The following is a 23,703-nucleotide window of genomic DNA, read 5'->3' on the forward strand; positions in this document are numbered from 1 at the left end:
CGAGGATCTTAACCTTCTCTAATTTATTCTTTCATTTCTGCCTCTCATATGTGAAGTCTTCTTTAATGTTTTGTTTTTTGCATATGAATGATTCTCTCTTTATTCATTCTGCAGGTTTTCAGCGTGGGCAAAGTCTGGAGTAAGCTTTTTTTTTACATATTCGCAGTCCATAGCTACAAATTCAGAAGGTTCTGATTTTTTTGATTTTTTTTGAAATACGACTTTTTACTTTATTTCCATTACTGGTAATATTTGGCTTCATGGTCATAAGGCTAAATCAACAATTAGGAAATTAGATAAAAGGGTCATAAGACCACGGCTGTAGTGATTAGAGAGTCATTTAGAGGCAGCGTGCTCACCTTTCCTGATGCCCCTTCTATTACTAAAGGAAAGAAGTCATTATATGGCAGAAAGGGCAAATCAGCAACTAGATTGTTATTGTGAAAAAAATAACATTAAATGAACTGTTGGTCAAAAATAACTGAGAGGGAACACAACTAGTTATAGATGTATTACAAAATGTCTGATTTACATTAATAAAACTGGAAAGATTTGTTTAAAGAAGGCAAAGAATATTTGAATAAAAGCTTTTTTTCTCTTTGCTTGTAATTCAACAACTACCAGCTAATATCTGTAAACTTCCGCCACAGAAAATATATATTTATTGGAGCAGCTCACAGTGAACATCAGGAGATAGTAGGTTGATCCTATACACATAGCTGCCAAATTCATTTTTATGTAGAAGATATAAAAGCTAAATCTAACATACATTCACCTGAAATCAGGTTATAACAGTTATATATACATAATTGTATACAGAATATACCCGGTTACACCAGCATGCTCCACATCACTATATACAAGAAGATATATATAATGCCTTGAAAACTTATTCTTAATCCTTGTACTTTTACACATTTTTCCTGTTCCAAACTTAAATGTATTATTTTGGGGATGTTGCGTGATATAAAGTCTAAAGGAAATAGTACATGGTTTTCTAATTATTTTAAAATATAAATGTGAAAATTATGACATCAATTTGTATTCAGTCATCTGCAGTCTAAAAAAATATTGAGTGACCAACTGTTTTCAGATGTTACTTAAATAGTAAACTGAGCCCACCTGTGCATAATTCTCAGTATAACTACAGCTGTTCTGTGAAGGCCTTAGACCTTTGTTTGTGAATACTAGGGATCAAACAACATCATGAAACCAAGGAACACATCAGACAGGTCAGGGATAAAGTTGTGGAAAAGAGTAAAGCAGGGTTAGGTTATATAAAGAATAGCCCAAGCTCTAAACATCCCAAGGAGCAATGTTCAATCCATCATCCAAAAAATCTAAGGAGTATGCCACAACTGCAAACCTTCCAAGACATGGCTGTCCACCTAACCTGACATGCCAAGCAAGGAGAGCACTAATTAGAGAAGTAGCCAAGAGGCCCATGGTCACTCGGGAGGAGCTGCAGAGATCTCCAGGTCAGATGGGAGAATCTGTTCACAGGACAACTATTAGTGGTATAGTTCACAATTTTGGCATTTATGGAAGCGTGGCAAGATGAATGCCATTTTTGAAAGCAAGCCATAAGTCCCAGTTGCAGTTTGAAAAAGCAGCAAAGGGATACAGCTAGCATGTGGAAAAGGTGCTTTGGTCAGATGAGACCAATGAAGAACTTTTGGGGCTAAATGCAAAACACTATATGTGATGGAAACCTACACTGCATATGACCCTGAAAACACCATTTCCACCATCAAACATGGATCATGCTGTAGGAAGGCTTTACTTCAACAGGGATAAGGAAGCTGTCAGAGTTAATGGGAAGATGGATGGAGCTAAGTACAGAGAAATCCAGGAGGAAAACCTGTTAGAAGCAGCAAAAGACTTGAGACTGGGGCGTAGGTTCACTTCCAGGAGGACAATAGTCCAAAACATACTGCCAGAGCTACAATGGATGATTTAAATCAAAACATATTCATGCGTGTGAATGGCCCAGTCACAGTCCAGACCTTAATCCGATACAGTAGATAATCTGTTTCAAGACTTGAAGATTGCTGATCAAGGGGCAGCGCTTTCAGCCTCTATATGTAAAAAGCTGGCAGAGACATACCCCAAAAGACTTGCAGCAGTAATTGCAGCAAAGGATGGTCCTACAAGGTATTGACTGGGGGGCTGAATACAAATTCACGTCACATTATTAAGATTTAGATTTTTAAAATATTTAGAAAACATTGTAACCTTTACTTTACACTTCACAAATATTTGCTTATACTAGCTGCATATGTGTATATATTTCCATATACACTGCTCAAAAAAATAAAGGGAACACTTAAACAACACAATGTAACTCATGTACCAGGATAAAAGATATATATGTATACACTGCTAAAAACAGGGGGACACTTAAACAACACAATGTCAATCACACTTCTGTGAAATCATCCTGTCCAGTTATGGAGAGATGATTGTGAATCAATTTCCCCTGCTGTTGTGTAAATGGAACAGACAACAGGTAGAAATGATAGGCAATTAGCAAGACAACCCCAATAAAGGAGTGCTTCTGCAGGGGGTGACCACAGACCATTTCTCTGTTCTCATCCTTTTTTGCTGTTGTTTTGGTCACTTTGCATTTTGGCATTGCTCTCACCCCTAGAGGTATTGTACAATTAACCCAATATCTGAAGGTTAATAGCATTTTTTTACATCACAGGTTCTGTTTCATAGCTAAAAAAATTAACAGAAATGATGTTGCAAAGCAAGCTTTTGAGACTGCTTAACTCTCTTCATCTGGCATGGTATAACAAAGTAAGCAAGGCATCTTAAGAAACAGACACAGAAACACACTTGTAATATAGACAAAAAGAGAAAAAGATACTTGAGAGGTATCTATATATTGCTATATAAATACTGCTCAAAAAATAAAAGGAACACTTAAACAACACAATGTAACTCCAAGTCAATCACACTTTTGTGAAATCAACCTGTTCAGTTATGAAGCAACACTGATTGTGAATCAATTTCTCCTGCTGTTGGCAAATGGAACAGACAACAGGTAAAAATTAGCAAGACAATCCCCATAGTGGTTCTGTCGGGAGTGAGCACAGACCATTTCTATGTTCTCATCCTTTTTGGCTTTTGTTTTGGTCACTTTTGCATTTTGTCTTTGCTCTCACCCCTAGAGGTACTGTACAGTAGCATAAGGCAGTGTCCACAGCCCACAGAAGTTGCTCAGGTAGTGCAGCTCATCTAGGATGGCACATCAATGCGAGCTGAGGTAAGAAGGGTAGCTATGTCCAGAGCATGGAGCAGTACAGCAGGAGACATGTAAGGGGCTGTAGGAGGGCAACAACCCAGCAGTGGACTGCTACATCCTCCTTTGTGCAAGGTGGAACAGGAGCAGCAGTGCCAGAGCCCTGCAAAATGACCTCTAGCAGGCCACTAACATCCATGTGTCTGCTCAAACTGTCAGAAACAGACTCCATGAGGGTGGTATGAGGTCCCAACGTCCACTAGTGTGCGTTATGCTTACAGCTCAACACCGTGCAGGGCGATTGACATTTTCCAACAAACACCAAGATTGGCAACATCATCCAGCATGACCAGTTTGGCTTTGGGTCAGTGATGGTGTGGGAAGGCATTTCTTTGGTGGGCCGCACAGCCTTCCATGTGCTAGCCAGAGGTACCCTGATTGCCATGAGGTTCTGGAATGAGATCCTCAGACCCACTGTCAAACCATATGCTGGTGCAGTGGGCCCTGGGTTCCTTCTGATGCATGATAATGCTAGGCCTCATGTGGCTGGAGTATGTCAGCAGTTCCTGCATGATGAACGCATTGATGCTATGGACTGGCCTGCTCGTTCCCCAGACCTAAATCCAATTGAGCACATCTGGGACATCATGTCTTGCTCCATCCTCCAACGCAACGTTGCACCACACACTGTTGACTAATGCTTTAATCCAGGTCTTGGAGGAGATCCCTCAGGAGAACATCCGCTGCCTCATCAGAAACATGACCAGGCATTGTAGGAAGGTCATATAGGCACATTGAGGCCACACACAATACTAAGCATCATTTGCTTGCCTTGAGGCATTTCCACTGAAATTGGATCAGCCGGTAATTTGTTTTTCCAATTTGATTTTGAGTATCATTCAAAATCCAGACCTCTATGGGATATTAATTTTGATTTACATTGATCATTTTTATGCTTTATTGTTCTCAATGCATTCCACTATGTAATGAATAAAGATTTTCAACTGGATTGTTTCATTCAGTGATATCTAGGATGTGGTATTTTAGAGTTCCCTTTATTTTTTTGAGCAGTGTATATACTGTGTGTGTACCACAGTACGCACCAGTATATAACAAGCTGTACCTATATTTATTCAGAATATACCCAGGTTTTATCAGCATGCTCCATATCACGTTAAAAAGCTCTATAACCTTATACAAGATGTTCATAGAAAAGTATAGCCATAAGATGCCCAGGTTATACCAGCCAGGTGCATATCACAGAATCTCCTATATTACACTCAGGAATTTGGTAATATCTGACAAAATGAAATGTTCTCCTTCTCCTTCATATGTACAGATAATAATTCTCTCGTCCCCCGGCCCCTCATGTTCTGTAACTGATTTTTTTTTCCTATATGTTTTTTATTGCTGCTGAATATAGTTGTAACCTACATTTTCATAGCTTCTAAATTGATTTTTAGCTTTCTTTTTGACCTTATGAATTTCAATAAGATGCACCCCTCCTGCTGCTCGTGAATCGTGCTGATTTAGTGCCGCCCAACAGTATTACAGGACAATATTATTATCTCAAGCGCCCATTGGATTTACTGAAGCTCATAACAAAATCTCATTGTCATAATTTAACCAGGATCTTCCTCTTAGATTTTAACCTGGATCCATATGATGAGTGATACTTGTGTAATATATGACAAAATTTAGTATCATACAACCCTTTCTGAGCACGGAGGGCAGACCCCCTGCCCCAACTAATAATAGTAATAATTATAAAAATCTGATTTTATCCCTTCTATAAAATTATTTTAGTTTCATTTTGTTATTACTCTTCATACTCCTTTGTGTGGTCTTTAAAGTGCCTCATTTGTCAAACCATTATAACAGGGATATAACTGGGTGTTCAAGCCTTTATAAATTTTTCTTACAGACTCCAGAAATCCAGCCCTTCTTCCTTTCCTGAGGGTTTGTATAAAACTTTCTGCCATTTTGAAATATGAACAATGTAAGTAACTCAATAAAATTCATATCACAATTGCAAAAAATGCCACTTTTACTGACTACTATAGTAAAAATAATAATTCACCCCTTCTTGACAATTGTCTTTAATACTTAGCAGAGCACCTTTGGCTGTAATAACCTGCTGCAGACGTGATGCATAGTCAGACAGCAGCTTCTGGCCATGTTCTTGTGGGATGTTATGCCATTTCTCATGGCCAATATTCTTGAGTTTGCATGCTGTAACCATCAGTTGAAATTCCACAAAAAAATTTCAATGGGGTTCAAGTCAGGTGTCTGTGATGGCCACTCCAGAATCATGCAGGACTTCATCTGAAACCAGGCCATGGGGACTTTGAGATATGCTTGGGGCTGTTGCTCTGATGAAAGCTTCAACTTTCTCACAGAAGACATGACATTTTCTTCTAGAAATTTTTGATACTTGATTGAATCCAATTTCCTTCCACATGCTGCAAGCTTCCAGTGCCAAAGGACGCCAAGCAGGCCCAAAGCATCAGCAAGGCATCAACATCCTTTATTGCAGACATCACCAAGCCACTGCCATGCGTCACTGTAGGCATCACCGAGCCACCACCCTGCTTCACTGTAGGCATCACTAAGTCACCATCATGCTTCACTATATTTTTTCTTGAACAGTAATAATATTATATACACTGGAAAATGACCCTTCTATAGCTGTATGTATCACTGACTTGGGGGGAATATTTGTATTTTAATGTTATAAAAAAATGTGGTTTTAAAATGCATATAGAGAGTACAAATTAATGCAGTTGATTATTATAGAGTGCATATGTTCAATATCCATCATGTATATATTTGTAGGCAAATGTCTTAGCCTTTTACTAACCTTTTATGATTGGTGTTAGGGTGTGAATACATTAACACACAAGCACTAGATAGTCGGGGGTTAAAAGAATGGGTGGCACATGAACTCAGCTAGAGAGTATATATGGCAGGGACATTCTAGGGAGCGATAACCCTGAGGAAGAAGATCGTGTCTCTTTGAAACGCATTGGTTAGCTACATTCCCTTTCTTTTTGAGCACCACAGCGCTCCATCCTGAACGTGACATCACTAGTAGGTGGAGCCTATCGGCCATCTTTCTTTTGCACCGCGCGATATCCAGGCACGCTACCGGCCGGAGCATCCCTGGCAGCACATCACGCTCCACTATCTGGTATACAGCGCCACAGCCCCGGACGCCTGCCTTGAACAAGGGAGCCTGCACCGCGCAGATATCAAATTACATTGCACGCCGCAGCACCCAATACACATAGGTAAGCTCGCAGCTATATACTGTTTTGACCGCTGTGGTCAGTGGGTAGAATTGTCAGGCATACACTATAGTGGTGTTCGTAACCAGTTGTTTTTGCAGGTATTTACACAGTTACTTACCTGAGTGGAATTTGAGGCTTTGGTATAAGTAAGTAGTCAGACCTACTGGAAACTTTTCTCTTGTGGTTTATCCTTAAGCGCGGGATGGATACAGTATTACAGTTTTATGATTATAGACACAGTTGGCACTACTTTGTCCTGATCCCAGCAGCTGAGGTTAATTTTTGGCTCTTAGGATGAGCGCCAGTGTGACCCTTTTAATACTCTAACTCAAATGCGTCTGTGTCTTTTTGTGTCCTTTTCCCTCAGTTTTGCAAAGCAGTGATCTCTTCCCTTAACGTTTTGGACCACTCTCTGGACAACTCAAGAATAAAGCATAAGTCAACTGGAAGCTACTGCCAATAGACAAGGACTAAGATTCCTTAGGAATGCTGCCACAAGCTCTCATTAATCATATGCATACACACACACACACAAAACAAAAGTGTGCAGAGGGTAAAGGAGCCTTTTGGGACTCACCAGGCTTTAAAGTCTGAATACACTCCAGACACAATATGTGTCAGTGCACCATCCTTTTCCAAAGGTGCCCTCAGCGGTTGCTTACTCTGTCTACCCCTTGTCCATGGAAACAGACAGTAGAAGTACATCGACAACCATGTTTCCTACAAATCGCCATACAATGTTTCTTACGCATGGTTGGCAATCAAGCTCTTGTAATGCTCACCTTGGTGGGAACGGCCTAACAGAAACCTCCCCGATCATACGTGCAGGTAAGACATCATGTCATGCATGGTTATTTCTTCAAAAATGACCCTGTCTTCACACTGAATTTTTTGCTAATGTAGCGCCCCCACTGCCGCAGGGCCGAGGGGTACCCGGTACCGGGCCTCTGAGTCTCTGCTCTGGGGTTGTCACGGAGGCTAGGCCCCGGTCCGTGACCCTGCCGTGGGGCGCACAGGGGATTACTAGGAGTGGATGATGTAGATGGGGGTGAGGCTGTAGTGGTGCGGTGCAGTAAATAACGAGGACACCAGGTTGCAGTCTCTTTACCTTCTTTACTGAAGATCTCTGGGTCCTCAGTCCGGAATACGGTTCACCAGGCTGCGCAAGTCCGGCCGGTCCAATGGCACCTCCGGAGTTCTCCTCACAGGTGGAAATCGGTGCCTTCCTTCTAGCGCTGTGTTGTGGTCCTTCCCTGCTGTGCTTACGGAAAGTCCCCACAACCGTTGTGTCTGTTTCTTAAGTTCCCTCACAACTCGATTAAATGATGTTCTTCTAATCCTCCGTCCCTCCCTGTTGTTCTGGTTGGGACGGCACCCGTATGACGGGTAGGCTCGGAGCTCTTCCGGGACCCTAGAGTCGCCCCTCTCCACAAGTTGCCCCCCAAGACTGCATAGGTGATTTAAGTTAGACAGCCCGCCTTAGACTGACTGTCCTGCCGCTGTTTGGAGTATTGCTTGAAGCTGAATGTTATTCTACTCCCTCGGCGTTCCGGCCACCGGTAGTGCGCCTCAGTAGGGTGTTGCTCCGGTCTTACAGCACGACCCCTACTGGTATTTCTCCTTTTGCTTGATCTCGTTTCTCACTCAGCACAATCTATCTCGCTTCTAGTCCTTCCTTGGGCACCGCCGCTACCCGGAGCAGGCGCGGTCCCGTTACGTTCGTTCAAGTTGCCAAGCCTCTGTCAGGATCCCACCCCTGACAGAGGCCCTACTGTATCTTCCCCCACAACACCCTCTGCCACAAGGTGTTGCCTGGTTCCAACCCAGTCAGCTTTCTGATCTAACTTCCTGCCTGACCCCCAGTTTACCCACTATGGTGGGGAGTGGCCTAATGAATAGAACCCTTAGCTCCCCCCGGAGGCCCAGCTGTGAAATGTATTGGTGTCTGTGATACCTGGTCAGATGAACTCCTTCAGTGCCATCAGACGCACCATAGCTCCCCATAGTGGCGGAGCCACAGTACTGCAATGACCAGGACTCTGGGGCGCTGCACTAAAGTCGTTTATAATTCAAATGTTTATAAATGATCCAGAAATGTATATATAGAGAAAAATTAATGAATCTACAGGAGATTTCACAAATCTCAACAAATCGCAACCTCCGATCCTCACAAGATCTCCTTTTCTACTCCCCTCTTATCTCCACTTTCCACACTCGCATACAAGATTTCTCTCGCGTATCACCCCTACTCTGGAACCCTCTACCACAACATATCAGACTCTCACCTACCATCGAAACCTTCAAAAAGAACCTGAAGACCCACCTCTTCCGGCAAGCCTACAACCTGCAGTAACCACCGATCGACCAAACCACTGCACGACCAGCTCTACCCTCACCTACTGTATCCTCACCCATCCCTTGTAGACTGTGAGCCCTCGCGGGTAGGGTCCTCCCTCCTCCTGTACCAGTTGCGACTTGTATTGTTCAAGATTATTGTACCTGTTTTTATTATGTATACCCCTCCTAACATGTAAAGCGCCATGGAATAAATGGCGCTATAATAATAAATAATAATAATAATAATAATAAATACTAGCATGAGTTCTCTACACACACAAAGACAATCTATACTATAAGGAAATCCTCGAGCTTTGAACTAGTTAAACACTAAATCGAGATCAGGTTCCATCCCATTAACTAGTTTTAGAAATTCATGAACGCAGCTTTGTGTGGACAATGGGCTTTAAGTGCTCGCAGAAGACAATGAAATGAAAATGTTAATTTTAGTTGCTTGTAAAAGATTCTATTGTCATTTCTCAGCGCGCTGTCGGCGTGGAAGTGATGAAGGAACATCTCCCGGCCCCTCGCTCTACTCATTTAATTTAATTGGCTATCTGCTTTGGTTTACTGAACAACTGGGTGTTAATGATCATGCTGCACTAATAGGGAGACGAGCGGAAATTAAAGCCGCCTTTCCTGATAATAACATGTTTATTTCCCAAACACCAAAAACACAATATTCCTTATAAATAATGTAAATGCCGGATCTGACCATTAGTGGATTTGTTGTACAGTAATCACGCAATGGAAATATTCAGCTTTACTATTGTCTGCAGCAAAATTGGAACATCAGCACACTAGGATATCATTTCTTATTTTGTATGTGGGATCATTTCTGGTCAGCTATAAATAATAATAATATTAGGATTTACCTCCGAGTTCTGGGACCTTTATTAATGCAGTCTGGCTACAACTTCATATTTTTATATGGTCACAATACTCTAAAGTGACTTAAATTAGTCTTAACATTTATAATATTTTTTACTTTATAATCCAAGCCTCAGCTGCCACAGAACCTCTTTTAAAGTGTAAGGCAGAAATTGCTTTGTTTTCACCATTGATCTATATAGGCTAGGGCTGCATGACATTGAGATAATGATTTTTTTTATGGTGCAACTGCAACACAAGGTATCAAATAATTCTAAATATATTGGATTTTTTTCGTTGCTGGTCGCACACATGTCTTACTATAGGAAGCTACATGCAATTGTGACTTGTCTGCAGTTTATCTGTTTTTTTTTATAGCAAAATTGTATTGGTTTTGGTTGCTTGACATTACCGGGTAGCCCCAGCTTTGTATTTAAAGAGTAATATACTTTTTTCATATCTATAATTTTGTCCAACATGGAAAGGTATAAAATGTTTCAAATCAGTTTATTAGGGGGCTGCCTTCCTTTAAAAAAAAAAACAATTAAATATAAATGGCTTCTAAACCCCTGCTTTTCCCAGTTTGTTTTCCTGCATCTAACTGTATTGATATCACAGTTTAATCACTTGGAGTATAGATGATGGCAGTGATGGGTCAGCATCTGTGTCTCATTAACTCATTAACAATCCCTGTTTTCTCTGCTGTAGATGTAGAAGTGGTGCCAATGCTGAGCTGTGTTTAACCCCGCCCACACCACTGATTGGCAGCTTCTTGTGTACAGTGTATATTGTCGGCAAGCTGCCAATCACTGGTGGGGGTGGGGTTATAAAAATTAGCCTGACTGGTCTGTATGTGAGACCTAGTCCGCTAGAAATAATCTCCTGTTGATAAAACACTGATTGTATTATAACTACAGCAAATTGCTGAGCAAGTGACACATTACTTGGGTTTCTGCCCCTACATTATGCTGCTCTTAGGTTTAATAGCAAAAAGCTGCTGACGGATTCCCTTCAAGGGATCTCTAACATTATGTAAAAGTGATCTGTGACAGATTATTTCATCCGGAAGACATAATTAGAGTCTGCTTACCTCTGTAGTATCATCAGGTTCTATCATTAGAATGCGCTAATGAGATAAATATTAATTATAGACGTAAATAATATTTACATTTGTGGTGCCAACAAAATAATTGATTGAAATAGGATATAAAAAATAAAGGTGCCTTATGAGGCATGATACCCCACTAATGTATGTGGAGTTACTGATGTTGATGTACCCTACATGAGTTCTCAATAGTGTTGAGTACTGATTTTTTTTACTTGCCGTTCCCTGTAATGCTTATTGGCATTTACATGGAGCAGTTTAGTGAACCCTTGTGGAGACGGCGTTGTTGGCCAATGCACCATTTAGACATGATTGACAGATGTGATGAGCCTCTGACATGTGATAAAGAGTCCCGGTCTGGATATCCATCCAACAAGGCGCTTCAATCATTACCAGCATTGATCCGAAATGATCAGATCAGGCTGCTACCACTAAGAATTACTCTAGGCCGGTGGAATTTCCATCTCTGACCCAATATCCCGCCTCCTCGTATTTAGTTTTATTTCTCGTCAGCTTCTATTAGTCATAACAGCAACATAATGGTAACTGTCAATATAGATTTCATCGACTCTGTTTATCCTGCAGTGTCCTGTCAAAATAAATAATCCCAGCTAGGCATTAATGCTCAAAATTGTAATTGTGAGGGGGGATGAGTCACTCAGGGTAAGGTAACGGCGCAGTCACTGTATCAGATGGCACTGATGTCTGTTCAGCGCATTACTGAGCGGAGAAGAGTCGGCACAGCTCCGATCTATAATGGAGACAAAGTGAATGCTGTCTGCTCAGTAGGTGCCGCCTGGGTACCTTGAAAAATGAAAGCCTGGCATCCACAAAGATCAGCCAGTGACAATTCAGTATAGCTACAACTCCCAACATGTCCTGCAATGCTGAATCACATATGTGATTGGACACCATCATCAGGGAATGTAACTCTACATCTTAAAGAGATAAATTATCCATCAAGATTATCAAATGAACAGTCAATCAGATAACCAGTGAATGCAGGGTAGGAGAGGACACGGTCTGGAGGGGGAAAGAGGGCACTAAAAGGGCACTTATGGTTTTAGGGTTTACGTATAAGAGGAGTGAGCCCGTGAAAAGAGCATTTAGGTTGGTGTGGATCCATGGGGCAGAAAGTGTACTGTGTCCTGAGATTCTAAACTTTGTAAGCTTTACATTGACCATATAATAATCCATTCTTCTCTTATCTTCAAAGAAGCTGGGAGAAGGTTGTTTCAAAGCACAAGCATTAATTCGATTTATTGTCAAAATGTTTTCTTCCAGTCCCAAAAAAATTACTCCAATTTTTTACCCTTCATTGCCCCTGAAGGGTTTTTGATTAAATGTGACCTGTAATTGTCTTGCTGTAACTATACGTGAATAGGGAAAGGGGCACTGCACCATCCCTAGGGCTGGGGCCCTAAATATCCCTGCTCCCAAAGATGCCTCTGAAGGTGAGGAGGTTTGGGCCACTAGCCTTACTGTTCTCCTTTTATACTCTAAGCTGTCCCCTCCCCCTGGAGTCCTGGGACAGAAATGCTAGTGCATAAAACAAACAGGGATAACAAAAACAGCTCACATATAAAAACACTCACCAGAGGTAGAGAGGAATATAGGGAAGGGTAGGATTGTACAAACCAAATGGGAATAAGATAATGAAGAAAGCATACACCCAAAAACAGCATACAACAATCTCCAGCAACAACAACGATCTCCAACTTTAGCACAGCAACTCCAGCGAACCAGGAAGTAAACTTTAGTGGCGAGGAAGAGAAAGTCTGGCCAGATTTTATAGAGTGGAAATGAGTAGGTCAGGAGATGAAGCTGCATGTCTCTAACTAGCATAAAAAAGAGTCGTTAACCTCTTCAGCACCAAAGTAAACGACATCCATTTAATATTGAGAACAAAACACAAAGGCTATATGGAAGACCTGCAATTCACAATATGTAATGATTTCATAACCACAGATCTCCTAGGACGATGTGACACACTCGTGAAAGCAATGCCTCATTCAGAATCTAGTACATGTCCTATTTGTGTTTTTGAAGGACTATGACACCGAAACATTACAGTCTATGGTGCTGTTAACATGTTCATTTTTTTTTTCATGGGCTGAGTGTCTGCAAAAAAAATTAGGAATACGTGTATGTTTTGATCCAAGTCTGAGAGCAAAATCACCCATATGGGTCCATAAAAATCATGACCAGCACGAAGATGCCATCCATGTGCAATGCCATCCGTGTGCAATGCATTTTAACATCATAGTGGATAGAAACTTTGCATTTTTTATCTTTTTTTATCAGTAGAAATTTTACTGATGAAACACTGATGGTGAAAACTGGCTAATCTGCTGGCAGTGCAAGGGTTAATCAGTTCGGTTGATCTCATTCTGCTATATATGCTCTCCATTGGCACTTAGGAATTGCCAGTGATAGTTCTTACTGCCTAATTAGGAGTTGGAGGTGAAGTTGGTGTTTGGAGTAGGCGTTTGAAGAGTTGTTTGGTGAGTGTATTTTGTATGTTTGTAGTATTTATTTATCCCTGTACTTCTCGTGTTTGTCTGGTAAGTGTTATCCATCACACTTTGACCTCACACTTCCCTGGGTGGAGGAAGGAATAGATTCGGATTAATATCAGAGCATAGCAAGAAATGTGACTCCGACGTCACATGAGTAATTTTGGGGGGTAGGGATAGAGTAGGGCACCCCTAGTTCAAGGGATTGGGAAGGAAAGGTGCCCTCAGTCCCTAGTCACTGTGACACAGTGTCACAGTGAGTACCTTTTTGGATCCATGATGAATCATGTGGCTGCTCTGGCAGGGCAACTACAACAACTCAGCCTCGACTTATGCTCTGTGGCTTTGCAGCACCCATTGACTCCAGGCTTTGAGCCCGCAGCTCCCGGGCAACTCCTGGTGGAGCCCTAGATAGCTTTGCCGGATAGGTTCAATAGGGGTCGGGACAAGTTTGTGTTCTTTAGGGATGCCGGCAAACTTTATTTTAGGTTCTGTCCTCACTCCTCGGGTTCTCAGGAGCAACGAATGGGGATTGTAATCTCACTGCTCCAAGGCGACCCTCAAGCTTTGGCATTTTCTCTCTCAACTGATTTCCAGTCGCTTAAAGCAGTTGAGGTATTTTTACAGCTCTGGGTCTAATCTATAATGATCCCGACCAAGTCTATCTGGCCGAGTCTAAATTAAGTGAGTTTCAGCAGCAATATTGGCCAGCAGAGGAGTTTTGCTCTGAGTTCCGTAAGTGGTCCACGGACACTAGGTGGACTGACCCCCTGGTCCGAAGTGAAATTTGTCAAGAGATGTCAGAAAAGGTAAAAGATGCCTTTGTCTTGAATAAGACCCCAGTTTCCCTGGAGACTGCCATGTCTTTAATGATCCGTGTAGACCACCGACTCAAAGATAGACAAACGGTAACATCTCAATTTTCAGGGAGTCATGTATTTAATTTACCTAGGCCTGAGTCCATTGAGGAACCTATGCGTTTGGGGTCAACTTATTACAAGGGTCCACCAGCAGTTTGCTACAAAAGGGGAGTGTGGGTTTTTTTTGTGGGAGGATGGGTCATTTTGTTGGCCCATCCCTACATTACCACAAACAGCCGCCGGAAAAATAAGAAGCCCAGGTTGCGTGGAGGTTAGTGTTTCACCGATCACTTCTCAATAAATAAATTGCTTTCTATGAATCATTGTCACCACCACCTTCCCCAGTCATTGTTGATGGGAATCTGGAATTCCAGATAATAAAGATGATCAATTTTTGCTTTGTACACCAGTCTCTTCAATTTTTGGAACATTGGAAGGGTCACGGTCCAGAGGAGAAAATGTGGGTACCAAAGTTGGATGTCCATGCAATCAGGTTGGTCCAGTCTTATCACGCTTCACATCAAGATAAACCTAGTTCTGAGGGTCCTGAGATCCTGCACTGATTAGAACTACTTCACCAATTTATTCAACAGTGCAGGTTTTTTCCTTACATTGGCAGCGCAAGGGTAAATTAGTTCAGTTAATCTCCTGGATCTCGCCAACCTGGGTTGTCTTAGCTGTTCAGTGTTAGCCACTCCCCACTGTTATATTTGCTCACCACTGGCAATTGGGAATTGCCAGTGTTAGTTCTTATTGCCTGGATAGGAGTTAGAGGTGAAGTTTGTATTTAGAGTATGTGTTTGGAGAATTGTTCAGCAGAATGTTGCATGGAGTTTGTTTGTGTGTTCACCCTCATCCTCTCTTATTTGGTTTCACCTTTCTGTGCCTCCCCTATGTTCCACTCTGTTGTTTGGTGAGTGCATTTTGTATGTTGTAGTATTCATTTATCCCTGTTGATCTTCCCTTATTTGTCTGGTTCGTGTTATCTTATACACTTCTGCCTCACACCTCCCTGGGTGGGGGAGGGAACAGATAAGGGTTAATATAGGAGCATAGCAAGGCACATGACCCCGATGTCTCCACCTTAAGGAGTAATCCAGGGGGCAGGGAAAGACTATGGCATCCCTATTTCGAGGGATTGGATAGGCACCTATAGTTCCTAGTCACTAAGTGACACTGACTTTACAGGGCCAATTGTTTACAGTTTACTTTGTAGCACCATCTCAATGGTGAATTTTGTCATCATACTCATTTCACTGTCCTATATTTATTTATTATTTAGCACTGCTCATTAAGGCTAAACATAGGATTTATCCATATTGCCTTTTATCAGCGGCATAACTACAGAGGATGGGCCATGGTGCAAAATTTGGAACTTAACCCTCACCTGCATTTTTGTCAGATGTATGGTTCCTTGTAGCATTCCAGATTCTGTGGAGACATATGTATTCGCCCGTTCAGGCAACAATGTCCCCATCCTGTCATAAAATTCCTCGATCCTGGCCCCTTTCTGTAATAATGTCCCCCATCCTGTGCCCCTTTCCTGTAATAATGGCCCCTATTCTGGCCCCTTCCTGAAATAATCTCCCCATCCTGGGTCCATTCCAGTAATATACTGTATATCCCTCATCCTGGTATAATGCTCCCCATCCTGGGCAACTTCCAGTAATATACAGTGCCTTGCGAAAGTATTCAGCTCCCTGTAACTTTTCAACATTTTCCCACATATTATGCTTCAAACATAAAGACACCAAATGTAAATTTTTGGTGAAGAATCAACAACAAGTGGAACACAATAGTGAAGTTGAACAAAATTTATTGGTTATTTTAAATTTTTGTGGAAATTAAAAAACTGAAAAGTGGAGCGTGCAATATTATTCGGCCCCTTAACTTTCAGTGCAGCAAACTCACTCTAGAATTTCATTGTGGATCTCTGAATGATCCAATGTTGTCCTAAATGCCCAATGATGATAAATATAATCTACCTGTGTGTAATTGCAGCGCCCCAGAGTCCTGGTCATTGCAGTACTGTGGCTTCGCCGCTAAGGGGGGCTATGGTACGTCTGATGGCACTGAAGGAGTTCATCTGACCAGGTATCACAGACACCAATACATTTCACAGTCTGGCCTCCAGGGGGAGCTAAGGGTACTATTCATTAGGCCACTCCTCACAGTCTGGTAAAACTGGGGGTTAGGCAGGAAGTTAGGGAGAACGCTGACTGGGTTGGAACCAGACAACACCTTGTGGCAGAGGGTGTTGTAGGGGAAGATTCGGTAGGGTCCCTGTCAGGGGTGGGATCCTGACAGAGGCCTGGCAATCAGAGAGAAAGCTACGGGACCGCGCCTGCACTTCATAGCGGCGGTGCCCTAAGAAAGGACAAGAAGCGAGATTTATTGTGCTGAGTGAGAAACGAGATCAACGCAACAGGGAGAAATACCAGTAGGAGTCGTGCTGTTAGACCGAGGCAACATCCTACTGAGGCGTAACTAACCGGTGGCCGGAACGCCGAGGAAGTACAGAGCTCTAAGCATTACTTCAAACCAACGGCAGGACAGAGAGCTATAGGCTGGCTGTCTCACCTACATCACCTACGCAGACATAGGGGGCAACTTGTGGAGAGGGGCGACTCTAGGGTCCCGGAAGAGCTCCGAGCCTTCCTGTCATACGGGTGCGTCCTACCATAAGATCTGGGGGACGAGATTAAGAAGAACATCAGAATCAAGTTGTTGTGAGGGAACACGAGAAACAGACACAACAGTTGTGGGGACTATCCCGTAAGCACAGCAGGGTAGGACCACAACACATAAGCGCTAGAAGGAAGGCACAGATTTCCACCTGCAAAGGGAACTCTGGAGGTGCCATCGGACCAGCCGGACTTGCGCAGCCTGGTTAACTGTACTCCGGACTGAGGACCCAGAAGCCTTCAGTAAAGAGGTAAAGAGACTGCAACCTGGTGTCCTCGTTATTTACTGCACCGCACCACCACCACCATCCACATCTATCATTGTGCGCCCCTCAGCAGGGTCACGGACCGGGTCTAGCCACCATGACAACCCCAGAGCAGAGACTCAGAGGCCCGGTACCGGGTGCCCCTCAGCCCTGCGGCAGTGGGGGCGCTACAACTTGGCGTCACGAACAGGATCTACTTAAGCCTGAGGAATCGGGTCATGTGTGCCTTGGAACTGTGATTTACTGTGCTTGTACTGTACTTTATTGTAAAGACTGTGTGCTGCCATTTACCGCCAAAAGTTCCCGCCAAAAGTCGCCACCATTGCAGCGCCACAGGGAGCGCAGAGGAAGAAGAAGGGCGTGCCATGGGAGGAGACTACCAAAGCGGCGCCAGAAGTAGCAACCGCCCCCTCCGACTCCTGCTGCGAGAGGACGACCCACCCAGCAGCAGAGGAGAACCGCCCCCTGATTTGCAACGGCGGGAACGAGGTGAAGAGGGAGCTCGACCTCAGAGAAATGGCGGAGCCAGGTGCATGCGTTGCCGCCGAATGCCAGACAGCGACGATGAGCAGCAAGTGCCCGAGCAACGGCGAGGTGATCCCGGCTTGCCCTCACCCATCAGAGGTGGACTCGCGTCCACCGCCGGTGAAGGACCTGAACTCCTTGGAGCCGCCAGTGGAGGAGCCGAGCTTACCTATCCCAGCCACGGAGCCATGGAAGGCGGAGCCACATCAAGAGGCCACTCCGGAAGAGCCGCGGTCCGGGCTGCAGCCGATTCCAGTGTCCTCGTCAACGGAACAGATCGACATCGGTGGAATCACATCAGGCGCAGGTATGGACGGCACCCCTACTCCCCCGGCCGATTCTGCTCTCCTGACCGATCCGGCTCCCCTGACCGATCCCGCTCCTGTGACCGCTCCTCACCCCAGCAACAATAACCGCGCCTTTACAGTGGAACGGGTGGTCCTCACCCCGATGTGATGGGGAAGCTGGTACCTCCCCTACCGACCAAGATGGGGGAACCCATAGATGTGGGCCCAGATGGGGTGATCCTCCGGTGGGACACCCCTTGGAACGAGCCGTATGGAGCTCCGGGGGAAAGCCTCACCCTTGCTGTGCTCACTTGGGAACAGTATAAACAATGTCTGATCCAACACTGGAAAAACCGAGACGAAACAGAGCAATCTGATATGCCGAAGACGCAACGCAGGAAGCCTGTGCACAATAGGAACGACGTGGTAAAGCGGGGGACTGTGCTAGCCTTCCACTCGAAGAGGGGTTGGGGCTCCATACAGTAACCGGGACTACCAACTGATGTCTTCGTTACTAGTTACAACGTAAAAACTCCCTGCTGCAGTCGAGATGGTGACCCATTGCAAAGGGGGGATCAGGTGACCTACACTCGCCGCCGGAATGCACAAGGATGGTGCGCTCGAAACGTTCACCGGTGTGAGCCTGAGGGAGCGTCACCTGTTGCCGCAACTCCGACTGATCCAGATTTGACAGATCTCGTTACTATCACCACCGTCCGCTTTGTAGCAGCCGCCGAGCTTGCAAGCAGGGTTAGCCTTCAAATCCAGACACCGGCTGATCTGATGGCACCGGAGAGACCAACTACCAGCACAGGTGCTGCATCAGCCAGGGACAGAAGACCACCTTCTGCACAGCCACCATCAGAGTAAGCAAAAATGCTTTAATGACTGTAAATAAGTTAATTGTTTTCACCGTTTTGCTGCTAAAACCCGTCTAGGGTTACTCTTAAAGGGATCCCTTTGTTGACCCGGGATCCCTATTGTTTTTGTTTGTTTTCTACTTTTTGCACAAGTTATCCAGAACTGCTGAATCATGAACAATGCATGATACAAACTCCTTGTATATAGTTTGCACCTTCTTAAAGGTGCTCTCTACTGGTTTTACATAAAAGACGGACTCTTTGCGAAGATACGGTTCTTGGAACCTGCACTGGAGTCCTTGCTGCATACGGACTTGCAGCTTGAAAAGTTGCACTACCTCATAGAGACTTGGTCCCCTTTTAAAGGGGATGTTCGCATCCTGCACTTATGAACAGTGTTGCCTTAAGATGGTTGAATGGCAATAATGTCCTGAAAAGAAAGTACTGATGATGTTGATATGTGAAAGTTAAAATGTAACCAACTAGTTGATTGTAAGAAATGTTCAATAATGTTAATAGAAGAATGAGGACAGGAAGTGAACCCGTAGGGATTAGTAGTGAGTCCTCCTAGGAGCCATATAGAGATGGCTCAGTGATCCTAAACTGAAAGAAAAATGATATGTTCTATACTGTGCATGGTAGTGGAAGGACAGTAGGCTCGGGCGGAAAGGAGCGGTCCTGTAACAGAAAGGAGAGGCAGTAGGTCTGGAGCAGTTAGGACAGGCGGTCCTGCAGATTTAAAGAAGGAGAATGCATAAAAGTTAATTAGCCTTATATGTGATATAAGAAGGTCTTTAGTGGATTTAGCAAGTACGTCCTTAAAGGCAAAGTTGGATTATTGTTCAAAAAATTTGGCACTTAGTAGAATACCCGGTTGGGTAAGAAAAGTTATTTATAGTCAAGTTATTTAAAAGTATTTAACCATGTTTGTAACGTTCAAGTGTCCTCACCTCCCATAAAGGGAAGCTCTGTTAAAAAGTTGACTTGTACTTGCATTTTCAAAATTGTATGTCTTTTTGCTGACATGTATTGTTGTTTTCTTCCCAGTCCAGGAGTACTGGATTTAACCGGGGGGAGTGCAGCGCCCCAGAGTCCTGGTCGTTGCAGTACTGTGGCTCCGCCGCTAAGGGGGGCTATGGTACGTCTGATGGCACTGAAGGAGTTCATCTGACCAGGTATCACAGACACCAATACATTTCACAGTCTGGCCTCCAGGGGGAGCTAAGGGTACTATTCATTAGGCCACTCCTCACAGTCTGGTAAAACTGGGGGTTAGGCAGGAAGTTAGGGAGAATGCTGACTGGGTTGGAACCAGACAACACCTTGTGGCAGAGGGTGTTGTAGGGGAAGATTCGGTAGGGTCCCTGTCAGGGGTGGGATCCTGACAGAGGCCTGGCAATCAGAGAGAAAGCTACGGGACCGCGCCTGCACTTCATAGCGGCGGTGCCCTAAGAAAGGACAAGAAGCGAGATTTATTGTGCTGAGTGAGATCAACGCAACAGGGAGAAATACCAGTAGGAGTCGTGCTGTTAGACCGAGGCAACATCCTACTGAGGCGTAACTAACCGGTGGCCGGAACGCCGAGGAAGTACAGAGCTCTAAGCATTACTTCAAACCAACGGCAGGACAGAGAGCTATAGGCTGGCTGTCTCACCTACATCACCTACGCAGACATAGGGGGCAACTTGTGGAGAGGGGCGACTCTAGGGTCCCGGAAGAGCTCCGAGCCTTCCCGTCATACAGGTGCGTCCTACCATAAGATCTGGGGGACGAGATTAAGAAGAACATCAGAATCGAGTTGTTGTGAGGGAACACGAGAAACAGACACAACAGTTGTGGGGACTATCCCATAAGCACAGCAGGGTAGGACCACAACACATAAGCGCTAGAAGGAAGGCACAGATTTCCACCTGCAAAGGGAACTCTGGAGGTGCCATCGGACCGGCCGGACTTGCGCAGCCTGGTTAACCATACTCCGGACTGAGGACCCAGAAGCCTTCAGTAAAGAGGTAAAGAGACTGCAACCTGGTGTCCTCGTTATTTACTGCACCGCACCACCACCACCATCCACATCTATCATTGTGCGCCCCTCAGCAGGGTCACGGACCGGGTCTAGCCACCGTGACAACCCCAGAGCAGAGACTCAGAGGCCCGGTACCGGGTACCCCTCGGCCCTGCGGCAGTGGGGGCGCTACATAATCAAGTCTCCGTATAAATGCACCTGCTCTGTGATAGTCTCAGGGTTCTGTTTGAAGCATAGAGAGCATCATGAAACCAAGGAACACAACAGGCAGGTCCGTGATACTGTTGTGGAGAAGCTTAAAGCCGGATTTGGATACAAAATGATTTCCAAAACTTTAGACATACGAAGGAGCACTGTGCAAGCGGTCATATTGAAATGGAAGGAGTATCATACCACTGCAAATCTACCAAGACCTGGCCGTCCCTCTAAACTTTCATCTCAAACAAGGAGAAGACTGATCAGAGATGCAGCCAAGAGGCCCATGATTAATCTGAATGAACTACAGAGATATACAGCTGAGGTGGGACAGTCTGTTCTCAGGACAACAATCAGTTGTACACTGCACAAATCTGGCCTTTATGGAAGAGTGACAAGAAGAAAGCCATTTCTCAAAGATATTCATAAAAAGTGTCATTTAAAGTTTGCAACAAGCCACCTGGGAGACACACCAAACATGTGGAAGAAGGTGCTCTGGTCAGATGAGACCAAAATCGAACTTTTTGGCAACAATGCCAAACGATATGTTTGGCGTAAAGGCGACACAGCTCATCACCCTGAACACACCATCCCCACTGCCAAACATGGTGGTGGCAGCATCATGGTTTGGGCCTGCTTTTCTTCAGCAGGGACAGGGAAGATGGTTAAAATTGATGGGAAGATGGATGAAGCCAAATACAGGACCATTCTTGAAGAAAACCTGTTGGAGTCTGCAAAAGACCTGAGACTGGGACGGAGATTTGTCTTCCAACAAGACAATGATCCCAAACATAAAGCAAAATCTACAATGGAATGGTTCACAAATAAACGTATCCAGGTGTTAGAATGGCCAAGTCAACGTCCAAACCTCAATCCAATCGAGAATCTGTGGAAAGAGCTGAGAACTGCTGTTCACAAACGATCTCCATCAAACCTCACTAAGCTCGAGCTGTTCGCCAAGGAAGAATGGGCAAGAATTTCAGTCTCTCGATGCACAAAACTGATAGAGACATACCCCAAGCAACTTGCAGCTGTAATCGCAGCAAAAGGTGGCGCAACAAAGTATTAAGTTAAAGGGGCCGAATAATATTGCACGCCCCACTTTTCAGTTTTTGAATTTCCACAAAAATTTAAAATAACCAATAAATTTCGTTCAACTTCACAATTGTGTTCCACTTGTTGCTGATTCTTCACCAAAAATTGACATTTGGTATCTTTATGTTTGAAGCATGATATGTGGGAAAAGGTTGAAAAGTTCCAGGGAGCCGAATACTTTCGCAAGGCACTGTATGTCCCCCATCCTACTGTAACGTGCCCCATCCTGAGCTTCTTCCAGTAACAATGTCCCTGTTCTGCGACTCTTCTCCAACAAATATAAAAAAATAAACAATTGTACATACCTGACCCCACTCCCACATCGTGCTTTGTCCTCTTCCATAACCGTCACAGAAGCCAACAACTGACAGGCAAGGCATGACGTCACTGCACATGCACCCGCTGCCAGTGATTTGCACACGGACATCAGTGTGACCTGTCAGGCCTCTGTGGTGCAATACATTTCAGCTGAATGTGTTTCATCGGACACACATCTAGCTGAAATGGCTGATGGTGTTGGCCTGCCCTCCTCCAGCACAGGTCCGGTTACGTCCCTGACTTGTATCTGTTGCTGCTTCACCTGGTATTTTGGGTGACCACCTGTCTTTCTTCTATTATTCATTCACTTTCTGAGCTGCTTTGTTTGCTCATTAGCTTGCTTACACTGTAATTGCACCCAGAAGTGTGCTGCTAATATCTAAACTTCACGAACCGTCCTTTACTAATGTATAAGGAAATATGAGGAAGAATGAAACTGGACGCTGAAATAATGTAAGTGGCATTTGAAGTCTAAAGTGCCACCGAGTTCTTCCAATATAGATGATAATAGTTGTTGGGTCTGTAGGGGTTCGTCCACTGCTTCCCTATAACCCCCTGTGTGGTGACTTGTGTAGATGAAGGTTGATAAGCGCTCTGCCTGACTTTCACATCCATTTTTAGTCTGGCAGCTTAATGAAATGAGTGTCAGTATGATTCATTTGGAAGATAGTACGCTGTCAATGATTTATGGAGCTATCCAGGATCTCAGACTGTTATGGAAGAGGAGTATCCTTGTAATTAAGACACCGACCTATAAAGCGAATGACCCTTCAGATGAACCCATTGTCGATGAAGGTAATGAACATTAAGAGGATGCATTGTGCCTGCATTGTTTCTCTTTCATGATCATTTATTTGAAGATGACATTACCCGTGTGGTAGGACACTAAAGGTGGCGATAGACTGGAGCATGGCATGGAAGCTTTATATCACTGAGGTTCATGATTTTAGATTGCATAATATGGGCTCCAACATTGGGAATCTTGGTTTAGCTAAGAATATTTGAGGGAAGATATCCAAGGCTTTTCGTTTAAGCCCAATATTGCAAGTACACCATTTTTCTTCAGGCCTCGCACTTGGCGTAATATACTGTACACTTTTTGCATAAAGTGTCTCTAGAAGGTATAGTAATTGATGTGCAGACAAGGTATTATCCACAATGAAATCTGTAATCATTAATGAGTCCTTTCTAAAGTTTGAATGCCCAATAATAGGACCCGACCCCC

At 44.0% G+C, this 23,703-nt stretch overlaps 1 long non-coding RNA gene across 1 annotated transcript in view; it reads right to left on the bottom strand.

The window, feature by feature from the left end:
• The window catches only part of LOC143769212 (uncharacterized), a 70,524-nt gene extending 48,029 nt beyond the window's left edge, over positions 1–22,495 (bottom strand). Inside the window, exon 1 of the long non-coding RNA XR_013214269.1 lies at positions 22,466–22,495. This is a non-coding gene — a long non-coding RNA (uncharacterized LOC143769212). The remainder of the gene's footprint in view (positions 1–22,465) is intronic.
• Between the last annotated feature and the right edge of the window lie 1,208 nt (positions 22,496–23,703).

The sequence above is a fragment of the Ranitomeya variabilis genome, chromosome 4, assembly GCF_051348905.1.
Source record: "Ranitomeya variabilis isolate aRanVar5 chromosome 4, aRanVar5.hap1, whole genome shotgun sequence".
NCBI lineage: Eukaryota > Metazoa > Chordata > Amphibia > Anura > Dendrobatidae > Ranitomeya > Ranitomeya variabilis.